The sequence below is a fragment of the Osmerus eperlanus genome, chromosome 8 (genome assembly GCF_963692335.1).
Source record: "Osmerus eperlanus chromosome 8, fOsmEpe2.1, whole genome shotgun sequence".
Classification (NCBI taxonomy): domain Eukaryota; kingdom Metazoa; phylum Chordata; class Actinopteri; order Osmeriformes; family Osmeridae; genus Osmerus; species Osmerus eperlanus.
The window spans coordinates 14,561,169-14,574,062 of record NC_085025.1 but is presented as its reverse complement, the minus strand read 5'-3'; the positions used below and the strand labels follow the sequence as shown (position 1 = coordinate 14,574,062).

The following is a 12,894-nucleotide window of genomic DNA, read 5'->3' as shown; positions in this document are numbered from 1 at the left end:
GACTACCCTACGTTATTTAATATTTTAATTAAGGCTACATGTGTTTATTTTGATCTGATATTAGTGCGCACACATTAAAATGATGTGATACATCTGTAGGCCATTAGAATTGTGTCATTTTCTCACAGTAAAAGTTAAAGAATATCTTCCGAGGTGCCCTGCACTGGGGCGCGAATTCAGATATCCAGACTCGCGTTAACAATACGTCATCGAACATCGCTTTAACCAGCTACACCACCGAAAAAGCTGTTACTTGTTGATGCGGGTGGACGGCTTTATACAATACGGTCTTTATATCAATTAAATTAGATTACACAGATTTTTTCTTATTCTCAACATATGTGATATGTAGGCCTATTGTGAACTGGGGGGACTTTATTATTGGGTGTGCTTTGCCTTCGGCAAGGGCACAACCTTTGTTCTCTCCATTTATATTTATTATTATTTTTATTGTTCATTTTCGCACCCCTAAGGATCCCTCAATATTTGGACTACATACACAACGTTGGTGTCAAAAGGTTTGTCTTGGTAGCGATTGCGTTGCTTGTATTTTTATTTACGTTCTGTTGCACGTTTAAGTTGATATTCAGTTTTTGTGGCGAAAAGTGAAGTTAACGGTGGGTAACTTGCTAGCCACAGTCACTAACGTTACTAACGTCACGAAAACACGCGTGACTACCTGTAGCAGAACATTAGTTTAGCAGCTCGTTAACTTCTGGGAGAGAGCTAGGCTAACTAGAAACGCCACAAGCAAAGAGGCCAGGGTGATAACTATTTACCTATTTAACATTGTCATTAAAAAAAATATATGAAATGTAATTTACACTATTATATACGCTGATATTATTAATCTAGTACATCTATTTTCGGTCTGCGGCTGAGGCATTAGCATCATGACATTAGCCTCTGTTGCCCGGGCGACACATGCGACAGCGGTCTGTGGTACATCTATTTTCAATCGTTAAAATAAACATTCCTCACAAATAAATGTTTGTTTTTGGATTTATTATGACATTAGATTACAAGTAAACGATTTGTTACGCCACAAGAAAAGATGCCATGGTGATAACTAGTTACTCATCAAACACAATTGTGAAATGTAGGCTAAATATTATATAGGCTGATATTATTAAGCTATAGATCTACTTTCGGAAACAACTATGCTATTTCAAAGAGGAGTTAGCCAGACCGCTTCGGGGAGGTAGGCTACTGTACAATATACGAGTGGCAGGTATAACGGCAAGTTTTTTGCTACCTTGTTAGTCTTCCGTTCCAGACCGCTTCGATGAGGTACTGTACAATCCGTCCAGCTAACTATATAAAAAAATATCTAGTCTTGTCAGCTTTGTTGTCTTTGCACTGTTTAGCTAGAATACAATGTGATTCTTTACAGTCAAGTAAGTGAAATGTTCGGTTTACATACACATTACAACAGACCAGAGTGGTTTAAAGATGCCTTTTCCATTCATACGTCTCTGAGCTTGCTTTTAAATAACAGAAAACATTTATATATTGACGTTGATACATTTAGATGCTTTTATGAATCAATATGTCCTACACCAGCTTGTAATCCACTTTTGGGTCGGGACCCACCACTTGAGAAACACGGTCCTACACATAATTAGACAAATGCAATATTAGATGTCCCATAGCCTATAATTGACCCATTAAATATAGCAAAGATGGGTGTTCATAACCAGGTGCAACAGGTGCCCTCGAGATAATTAAGGAGTTGAAGAAGCAGATGCTGTGTCTTCCTCTTGTTTGGCAACCAACAAGTTGTTTATATCTGATTACAATTTACTTTCTAAGTTTCCTCCTGATAGCTGCATCTTCATGAGCTTCATTTGGCCTTCTCTTCCAACCAACCAGTAACACCCCTCCTCCATCTGAGTGATAGATGTAATATTTACAAAATTATTATCAAGGGAACATAATGGTCTTAGAACTGCAGTCATACACTTAAATGCTTTTGAAATATGTCCCATTGTGTCTACCTGTGTGTGAGACCTTTGCTATGTCTGGTTTGCTGAGGAGGGCAGTCTGGAAAAGTATATCTAAGGAGTTGCACATGGACAATCAGATATTGTGATTAGATACAAAAATATCAGTATAAGAGAAACTTAATGGGTGGATTTTTTATTGACAACTTGTCTGGGAAAAGTACACCATAACATTTAGCCAATTTAAGACTTGCATGTAAGTAATGTGTCACATTAAATCGATTTCTCAATCCTATGCTTGTGTGGTTTGTTGCATTTCCGCTAGGGAAGACATTTCTCTTATCCTACCTTCCTCTCATCCACAGACAGGCCAACCTCTGACTCAACCTTAACCCAATTGTTTCTCATAGTAGCCTATAGTAAGTACATTGATTAGCGAGGTGAATAGCGAATGGGATGTGAGTTGAGCGGTTACGTGACACTGACACAGTAAATTCAGAAAAGTAACATTTTCAAATAGGTTAAAATAAATATTGAAGTCACTGTTGTAATTACATGTTAGCTTTTTAAAGTATTTCAAAATTGTAAACGGAGGCTTTGACTGTGTCCCTGTTGTTATGGTTAGAGCTAGATCTACTTATTTCAGACACTTTCTACAGGCTCATACCATGTAGCCAGCGCAATAATTTAGAACAGTGAACGGAGAGTTTACTGGAACTACTTAGTCGGTGTTCATTATCACCTGATTACCGACACCCCTGCAGCCAATAAGAATCGAGTATTCGCCCTGACCATGGTATATACTGAGGTATTACACGTAATCCGATCACTTGGCTTTCGAGCTAGGCTACCTGCATTGCAAACCTTGACGAAATCTAACGGCTTGTCAATTGAGATTTCCCCAACGCTTTTATCTTCACGTTCCTGATCGTCAGTGCTACTGATATAGTGACATATTTTTCCAACTATTTGCCTTTCAATCGTCAGTCACAGAGGTTACACATTAAAATATATATGTATTCTAGCGTCAAAAAATAATCTGACAGGAAAATGTAAGTGGGTAACGCTAGCTAGCATTGTGATCGGTAAAAGTGCAAAACCGAATGAAACCAGACCAGAGCCGTTTTTCTAGTTAGATAATTTGCCTCAGACAGGTTGCATTGTTCGCTTATATCTAGAGCCAGCAGTTAACCTGTAGCCACTCGTATAGGCTAGTTGGGCTTTTTTCTGAAGCTTAAACATTTAGCTAGTAAAGGAACAGTTAAAATACCAGAACAATAGCTACATTTATAGTTTGGCTTGAAATATTTCTTCATGACTAGAACGGACATTTTTAAATGTGCAATAAACTGCTAACTGACTTTTCTCATAAGAGTATTTTCAATGAAATAATGTATATAAATTATATTAAAGGGAAATAACATATCACAGTTAACTATTTTGGCCATAGATTCTAATATTGATTGCACAGAATTTCTATTGTAAATATATATTGTAAATATTGAGTGGTTAAAGGAGTAGATTATTGTGTATGTCAAAGAAATGTTCTTAGCGGTCTCAGTGCTTCTGGTAATTTGCTTACAAATTATTGGATTAAATTGGTTTATCAGTACAGGAGTTAATAGAATATTTTTTTTTACTGAATTAAATATGTCGACACTGAAATATTGAAGTTATCCAGCATTTATGGCAATTCTAGCCAGTAGGCTACAGTAAGAATTCTGGCCGTTGTCGTGTTGAGCGTGCTTGGCCATCTTAAATGTAAGCTTCTAATGTTTTCAGTATACCTGGTCATAAAACGTTCTCATGACTTTCCATTGCATTTTTTGGTATACATAAGAACAAGAATTTAATTTGGCAAATTATGTTTTTATTTTCGAATAGTTCCTGATGTGTGCTCTGCATCTCCAGCAGGCCAGACTGAGCCCTGTTGCCCAGTGACATTTGTGAAGGTAAATCTGTGTAGTACTCCTGTAAGGGACAATAAGCACACAAGACACAATGTTTCACTTTTCATGGCTTTACTGAGAATTTTATAGTAAAGATAAACAATTACATACCATCAGTTGTATGCAATTGTATAACAATTCACATTGTGAATGATATAACCTGCACATCATAAACTCATAGTATAGAGACTATTTTTACAAGTAAGCACACGAGACGCAATGCTTCACCTTTAATGTCTTTACTGACAATGAAGCGCCTCGCCAAAGTGAAGTTGTGCACACAACCAACACACAACTGCATCCGTTTTTAATGCTGTCAAACTTAAAATATTTAATCGCAATTAATGTCATAGTTAACTCGCGATTATTATCAATTAATCGCACATTTTATCTATTCTAAATGTCCCTTGATTTCTTTTTGGCCCATAATTTTTTCTCAATTTAATGCTCTTATCAACATGGAAAAGTGGATCGGATTTCTTAGTGCAAATGTGTTTTTTTTTTGTCATTTCAATCGCCTGGCTTTGACGAGGGGGCGGAGAATTCGCATCAGCTGTGTGCTTGGCCATCAAGTGGTATTTCAGACTGGACGTGCTGCGATGATAGCTTATCCTGACGTTGTCATACTCATAATTCTATTCAGAATATGAGTCTGATACCGCTCCGTTAAGGTGTGAGTATGGGGCGTGTTTCAACCAAACCCGGAAAAAAAATGCCTCTTCGCTCAATTGGATAGACCTACAACCAATCAGAGCAACGTAGTATGTTGTTTGTTGAGAACAAATTCAACCCAAGCGCTCTTTGGTGACGTGGTTGATTACGTTACTGTTGATCATCTGTCCATCATCGTATAAAGCCCGCCCTGACAATTTGATTGATCCGAACAGCTCTTGTTCGGACATACTTTTTCCCCAAATGAGTGATCCCAGACCCAACTTCCCGACCAAAAATGTTTGTGGGTGGGGCTAAGTTCGGCTGGCACCCAGGCTAATGATAGCTCAGTTCACAATGACAAAACACACAGATCACTTTGGTCTTGTCAATGGAACCATTTGGCAACTTTTTAAAAGTAAACTTTCCATTCAGAATCTTATTGGCATCCATTTCGGCGTGTCGCGCTCACCATACACTTAAAACGTAACGTTAGCCGACTACTCTTTAGCCGGCTCGCAAGCCCAAACAAGTGTGCACGGCGTGCCTGTTGTTTTGTTTCCGGTTTAGCTAGATCCGGTGTGGTGTTGTAGTTTTTCTAACGTCAGTAGTTTTTACAACAGCAAAAACCACAAAAATTTGAATTTACTAGGCTACTTATACTTACCACTCTGGAAAATGTTTTATATTTGGTTTTCACTTGCTGCTGTTGAGAATAGTCCAATGATTACTGTCAGAAAGGCTTTAAACACCTCATCAAAATTGGCTAAAAACTGTAAATGCATTAATTTGCCTACACACCACAATAATTAGAATAAGAAATCCTACAACTTAAGACACAGAAGAATGTGTTGTTAAAGATCCTGTAAAGTGGACCTGGAAACGAGTTTTAAGTTCGCCACATCACAGAATAACCCAGGTAGCAAAATTTGTCTGGCCCATCTCTGGGCCACATTCTTGCTCCAGTTCTGGCCCAGTTCTGGCTGGGTCCCTGGCCCAAAACTGGTCCACGTACTGAAAACAGACACATACGATGTGTTCTGGCCCAGATGAGGCCCCCACCCTGTACAATTGTAATATTGTGTTATGTGGGCCAGGTCTGGCCCAGACACTGTAAGACAGATATGGCTGAGTGTCGGCTTGGTCCCCGGCCCAGTTCTGGCCCAGACACTGTAAAGCACCTATTGTGTTATGTGGCCCAGGTCTGGCCCAGACACTGTAAGACAGATATGGCTGAGTGTCGGCTTGGTGCCCGGCCCAGTTCTGGCCCAAACACTGTAAAGCACCTATTGTGTTATGTGGCCCAGGTCTGGCTGAGTGTCGGCTTGGTCCCCGGCCCAGTTCTGGCCCAAACACTGTAAAACTGTTCTGGCTGACTGTCGGCTTGGTCCCCGGCCCAGTTCTGGCCCAAACACTGTAAAACTGTTCTGGCTGACTGTTGGCTTGGTCCCCGGGCCAGTTCTGGCCCAAACACTGTAAAACTGTTCTGGCTGACTGTTGGCTTGGTCCCCGGGCCAGATGTGGCCCAAAAATGGCTACATGTATTCATTTTAGAAGGAAAACATAAATTCAAAAATTTTAAAATATATAATCTTTTATAAAAAATATAGTTCACTATCAGGAAAATGTATATAAAAAATAAAAAAAGAATATATCTTACATTATCTCTCACACCCACCCACCCATGTTACAACCATTTTAAACCACTATGGACAAATCACAATTAAAAATAATTTATTCAACATATGTACAGCAAAACAGAGATTGAGAAAAAAAAACAGATTAAGAAACAATTTAAAATAGAACATGAACCAGCAAAACCAACCAACAAACTGATTAAAAAACAATTGAAAATAGAACCAAAAATAACAACAACAAACTTACTATATATATATAAATACATTTAAAGACCCTCCTTTAGCATCAAGCGCCTTTTTCTTCCTCTCTCCCGATCCAACGCCAGCTGAAGCCACCTCTTCATGGTGGCCTCAATGTCCGCCTCAGCAGCATTGGCTGTGAGGGGATTTCTTCTAACTGCAGCTTTGAAATAAAGCAATACATTTTGTAAGATCACTGTGAAATCTCAAGCATTGGTTATGCTTCTACTATGGTCATTTTTGCACAGGTTTGATCAGTTTGATCACTTAAATCTAAATCAATGCGCAGCCAACGTGCACATAAACACATGTAAATAGACACTCACGCATACAGACATTCCTTGCCTCCAAGTTATGCATTATGCACACCTAGCCGTGGATTAGTCCTTACATATCATTTGGAAGAGACAGGTAATTATGTTGGTAAACAGATGTACTTACCAATCACAACCGCCCTGAGCTGCAGACTGGCCAGGGATGTTTTCCCATTTACTTTGGAGTTGGAGATTACCCTTTTCAAGGTTCTCCATGTGCAGTCGCGCACATCCGCCCCCCCAATCAGTCCCAACCAGTTGACCTGAAACGGATAAAAAAAACGATATTATAATTATGTAGTCATATTCAAAGAAATTATGAATAAACATCAACTGTGTCTGCATTTAACCTGTTTTCCATGTTTTCCTCCTCTACCAAAAATTAGAATTGTTCCCTCATATCAAAGTGGTGTTTCAGTAGCTGTGTAACAGTGCGTGTCCACTGCAGCGACGCGAATCGCTTGCCATCGCTCGCCTTCCCACAGTTCACCACGCTCAAGGGCGTTTCAAACAGATGAATGTAGAATGTAGTTCTCTAAAATCACTGTTGTAGTTCTCATGGCCAAGTGTGCAGACTTGGGGTTACGTAGTTGCAACATCGATCAAAATACAACTTGTATACAAAATACAAAACTGCTTAATAGACATACACGTTGACATGTGTAAAAAACGTTTTACTATATTCCTCAGTCTCTGCTAATCTGTCGATACGATAGTGAGTTCCAGCCGGGCTAGCTAGCTAGCTAGTTACTACAGAACGAAGTTACGTAATGTCACTAGACTGAATTAGAAAGTACAAGCACCAACAACTTTGGCAACCTTGCGCCATGCATCGTTTTTTTATTATTAACATCTCTGTACAAATACAGCTATGTATCGTACAGGACTGGGTAAGCAGCCACACAAACGATTAGTTTCTCCTCCACCTTGAAACCTAGAAAGCTAGAAATGTTTACCATGGTTGCTGCGTTACGAGAAACAAGAAAACACTCCGATTGGCCATCGCTAGCGAAAATCGCTCCTCATTTGCATAAAGTTGAGAAAATCTCAACTCTGTCGCGTCGCTACCCACAATGCACCACGCAAGCGATTCGCCTGGCTCCATAGAAAATGAATGGAAAACATTGCGTCGCTCGCATCGCGTCGCTGCAGTGGACAAGCACTGTAATAGTGCAATTGTTACGGGATTAAATAAATACAAATTCTCACCAGTCTTTGGTTGTACTCAGGACTCAGGAGTTTTTCTTCCAGACTGAGGAGTTGAGGAAGGTCTCTCAGAGGCAGTAGACCTTCCTCAATGTTGCCTGGCTGGACCTGCACCTCTCGGTGCTGGAGAAGCCGAAGAATTTGGCTTTGTTGGTCCAGCACCATCTCTAACTTGGTCAGGACCTCCCTCAGTATGGCTATAACATAGAAGTTAACAATAATGTTTTTAGATAAATACACTACAAACCTATACAACTCCATCCTCAAGGCCCATTCACACCAAGGACAATAACAATAACTAAGATACAGTTTTAGAAATCGTTCTATATATAAAACAATAGTCCACACCACAACGATAACTAAAGGAACAATATAGTTTGGATCACTTTCAAAACTATTTCTTTCCAGGTGATGAACAAAAAACACAAATGCCAGTAATATGGCTGAGTAGAAATCACTATTGACCCTACCTGGTTCTGCTGATTGCTGGGGTGGGCCTGGCACCACTACAAGAAAACAATATATTAAGGAAGTGAGGAAACATCTACAAAATGAATACCTACAAAGGATCAGAAAACAAAAAAATACACTCACATGTTGAATTGATAGGCTCCCAATTTGACAGGAGCTCTGAAAAAGAGCAGTTCTGGGATGCTGCTGCCAAATTGGGGATGGTGGGGACTGCAGGGTAGGCAATCGGGGGGGCAGGTTGACATGTGATTCTAGGGGCCGGCTCGTCTTCTGAATCCTCTTCAGGGGTGCCAATCCGGACACTCTTCCTATAAAAAAAAATGTATCAAAATAAAAAAAAACTGTAAATATGACCTCAAAGCATCAAGATATAGTAATGGTACCCATACGTTTTGCGCCTTCGTGGCCCACTCCCACAATCAGCGTCTGATTGGAGGTCAGACCATGTCTCTGCCTCTTTGGCCTTCCTCCTGCCCTCTTCATAGCTGTCTGTAAAACACAGTTACATTTAACCTTATTAGACTCAGGCTAAGAATTAAACAAACCATAAGAAATACAATGTTGAGCCAGGTCTGTCTATAACAGGTCTGTTATACTGGCAAGTGGAAAAATATAATCTAGGGACCACAGCATGCTGCAATTGACCAATCAAAGTCATGTATTCTGGAGGGTTGTGTAACAATGTACCTTAGCTAATGGTCATGCATACAATATGTCAGAATAAGTGAAACCTAGCTTTAAAATGTCAAATGTACCTGTTATATACATCGCGCGGACCTCCCACCGGTCCCAGTCAAGGCTAGGAGCCATTAGGGTCTTGACTGCCTGGTGGAGGGCCATGCCCCTCAAGTTTGGCCAACCACACTGGCCATTCTCCTCCCAAATTGCTGGGACCAGCTCCACCTCATGCGTTTCCAAAAACTCAACTATTTTAAACATTCTGTTTGAAACAAATCTTAGTTATTGCAGGTAGGTATGGTACCAACACAAATAACTGACAACATCTGACCAACGTGAAAACTGAAACTATTTACAATCTCAAGTAAACAAAATAGCTGTGCTTGAGTATACAGATCTCAGCATACATGCAGCCCCCTTAACAAAGTAGCACTTGTGTAATGACCGGCTTGTTTGATGTTTGTGGGCTGTTTACGTCATCACGTAGGTGCGTGCAGCTGTAAAATGCTAAATGACTTGAATGGAAAGAAGTTCAATGCAGACGTTATGAAAAAAGCAGCATTTCGTTTCTAAATAATCATGTTTGGTGAACAGAATAATACTACATTTGGTTTCCCTTTGGAAAGCGGAGCGAGGTAATATGTATATGTGTTGAACTTGTCAAACTTGTCTTATTCTCATTCCTTTGTAATATTTTACCTCCGCACGTGCTATGTATGTAATTGCTAGCAGCACACGTTCGAGACATAATTCCTTTGTGCTATAACCTGTGTGTATTTACATTGTTGTATTTGTGCATTCTTTTGTATAGTTTTACGGTGTCTACGTGTACGATGTATCTTGATGCAAAGAAATCAACGTCGAACGGCGATAGCTAAGACATCAGTGAGAACCCTCTGCCCCCTCGTGCTTCCACCAAGGGATTGCTAACAACTAATGTTAACCACAAACCGAGGCTATCCAAAATCCAAGCACCAGAAGTCCACATGATATTAACTTTAGCATCAACCAGTCAACGGCAAAACAACCTCCCCAATTCCAGGGAGTCTCCAATCAAATTCTTGGCTAGCCTCTATATTTTACAACCAGGCTCAAGACATCAAGCTTGTAAAGGTAATTATGCAGCAGAGGTAAAAAGATAGTGGAGATGCTACTGGCTTTTATATCCCGCTCAGTAGAATGGTGAAGAGATTGCAGACTACAACATTCCTATCTATGTGTTTTTTGGTGCTACATAAACAACTGACTCTACAGAGAACCAAATGGGGAAAGGACTGTCTTTATCCTGCTGAAAGGGCTAAATTAAATCACTGACACAAGTGCAGTAGTGGCACTGCAACAAATGTGTCTTTTTTGGTAACCTCACATATTTCTCAACATGGTCAAATAACTCAGTGATTTTCAGGGTTGATGAAATGTTGCCAACCAGGAAGATACCCAACTTACAAGAATTCAGAGGATACTCAAAAAATGGTTCGATTACTTCATATTCCCTGAAAACAATATGTATCTTATCCTGACACTGAAGGATGTTGTCAACCAAAACAATGCAACCACCAATCTTAACGCATCTGTCTCCTTCACTTGATACATTAATTTTGGTACCACCTATGAAAAGCTCCTGGAACTGAAGTACTGGCAGGCCCACTATAGAGGGTGGAACTGGGCCACGGTCATGCTCCTTCTGCAACTTTCTCTTTCCATGTGAAGCTTCATCATTCACTGTAACAGGGGCCATTTCTGAGATCCGCCGAATAACCTGGGCTAGTGGATGATGCAGGGTTCTTACCATCTTTTTGATTTGACCTAAATAATCCTCAAACGTAAATCCCGATATAAGGTCCAGATTGCCGTGTATCCTAACATCCTCGGAAAGATGGGTTAGCTCATGAACATTGTAAGTAACAAATTCAGGACCATACAATTCACCAAAATGTGTCACAAATGAAACAAGTAATGTGTGTGCAAAGTCATGAAGATTTGCTGACAATGAAGGACTAGCAAGGATGAAAATGGCAACCGATAACAACATGAAATTGTTGTAGACTGAAGCTGACAACACATTTCGGAGAACCACTGGACCTGTGTACAACAAGAACTGTCGCAACTCTGTGGCTTTCCACCTGAGCCTCTCTGAAAGCTGTCTGGGTTTACGAGCAAAATCCATGGGAATGAAGCTTCTTAAGCCTACAAGTTCGTTTGAGATAAGCTGCATCTGATGAGAAGACAAGCGGCAGAGTAAGGGCCCTGATGCAATCCACAAATCCAACAGTCTACGTACTACCCCAAGACAGACGAGATGCATGTAATCATGAAGAAAAGAAGACACCATGCCTATATCAACTAATGGTGACTTCCTCATATGATGCTCATCATCAGACATCATTTCAAACGACAGATCAGTTCGGACTGGGCTATTGACTTCTGGAAATGTCATCCTATGTTTAAGATAAACGCCTGTTTGGAAACACTTGTCACAACCTGAGTAACCAGTGTGAGATTTTGTTCCTTTAATGTAAGCTCTTGCTGGGGCATCACAGATGACAGAAGTGACCATAAGGAAGCATTGTTTCCCCTTAATAATGAATCCTTTGCTCAGCCCTTGTAACTCACTGACAAGATCTTTTAGATACTCAACCAGACAACTTGGCTTTGAGTTGCCACAAAACAGAGCAATGACAACTGGCTTTTTAAAAACACCCTTTATCAAGCCAAGGATTGGCCAGAACTGGACTGAGGAACTCTTAAACAAAGGTAATCCATCAACATTCAGCTGCAATTTGAATTCATGTCTGTTAGGAATGTGACACCAGATTCTTTCAAAGTTTTTGCAAAAGCTTTTAAAATGCCAATGTAGTGGTAAGTACCACCAGCAACAACTTGGATGGTGTAGGAGGTAACCGTATTGAGTAGAGTTCTGGCATCTTTTGGTAGAAAAGGATGATACACTCTCAAGATGGCCAGAAGTGCAGTCAAAGCTACTAAAGACACCCTGAAATGAACTGCCCAGTCACATAGAGAATCAGTAAGGGATGGACTAACATTTTCCATGTCATCATCATCCTGGGAATCATCTTCGCTGTCATATTTTAGTCCCTCATCAGCCTGATCCTGGTATTCCTCTGAATTACTAGCATTATCTGCAGGTCCACAGGCCTGTGGACCTGTGGAGGCTAGATCCACAGCTGCAGACTCACCAGGAAAGGAAGCAAATGTAGAACTCACCCTTTTAACTGCTCGTTTTCTAAGACTACGCCTATCCATGTTTTACCTGAGTTGTTTTTCTTTCTTTCTACTTTCGTTTTCTTTCTCCAACCTGAGGAAACAAACAAGTGAGAAATCAACATGATGGTGTTGCAGTATAAACATGTATTTTTCTGTTTATATTATAAAATACAGCATGTGGTAATCAATTAAATATAGATAGATATAAAACACTAAAAATATTGAAAACAAATGAGTTAATGGTTTATAAAAGTTGTTTAAAATCTAAGCAGAACATAGTGAATGGCATATTCATTCAAAATGTCAATTTATTAAACGACAAACATGACATGATTTACTGATGACTTATTTGTAGAAATGTTGCCATTACGTTACGTCCATTCATATTTCTGTTATGAAAAACTTCTCCCATGCCGCCTTTTCCATACTCTAGCGCTTTATGTTCATCAAATTACTGTAGCATTCTGAAATCTGACACAAACTACTACACAAACTTACTGTAGTCTTAGAGAGAAAACTATTGATCAATACATTGAATTCCAACTTTATTTAATGACCTCATTCTAATTTAGAGTCATAC

The 12,894-nt window shown here is 39.8% G+C and overlaps 1 protein-coding gene and 2 long non-coding RNA genes across 3 annotated transcripts in view; 1 reads left to right on the top strand and 2 right to left on the bottom strand.

Moving 5' to 3' along the window:
• LOC134025001 (uncharacterized) overlaps positions 1-12,894 on the top strand; it is a 121,829-nt gene that overhangs the window by 28,697 nt on the left and 80,238 nt on the right. The gene's annotated exons all lie outside the window — the stretch shown is intronic.
• pbk (PDZ binding kinase) overlaps positions 1-12,894 on the bottom strand; it is a 111,422-nt gene that overhangs the window by 61,949 nt on the left and 36,579 nt on the right. The window lies entirely within an intron of this gene.
• On the bottom strand, positions 8,018-8,673 carry LOC134024452 (uncharacterized). The gene is made up of 3 exons (XR_009930881.1): positions 8,535-8,673; positions 8,411-8,446; positions 8,018-8,137 (listed from the first exon to the last, which is right to left on the bottom strand). It is a non-coding gene; the product is annotated as an uncharacterized LOC134024452 (long non-coding RNA).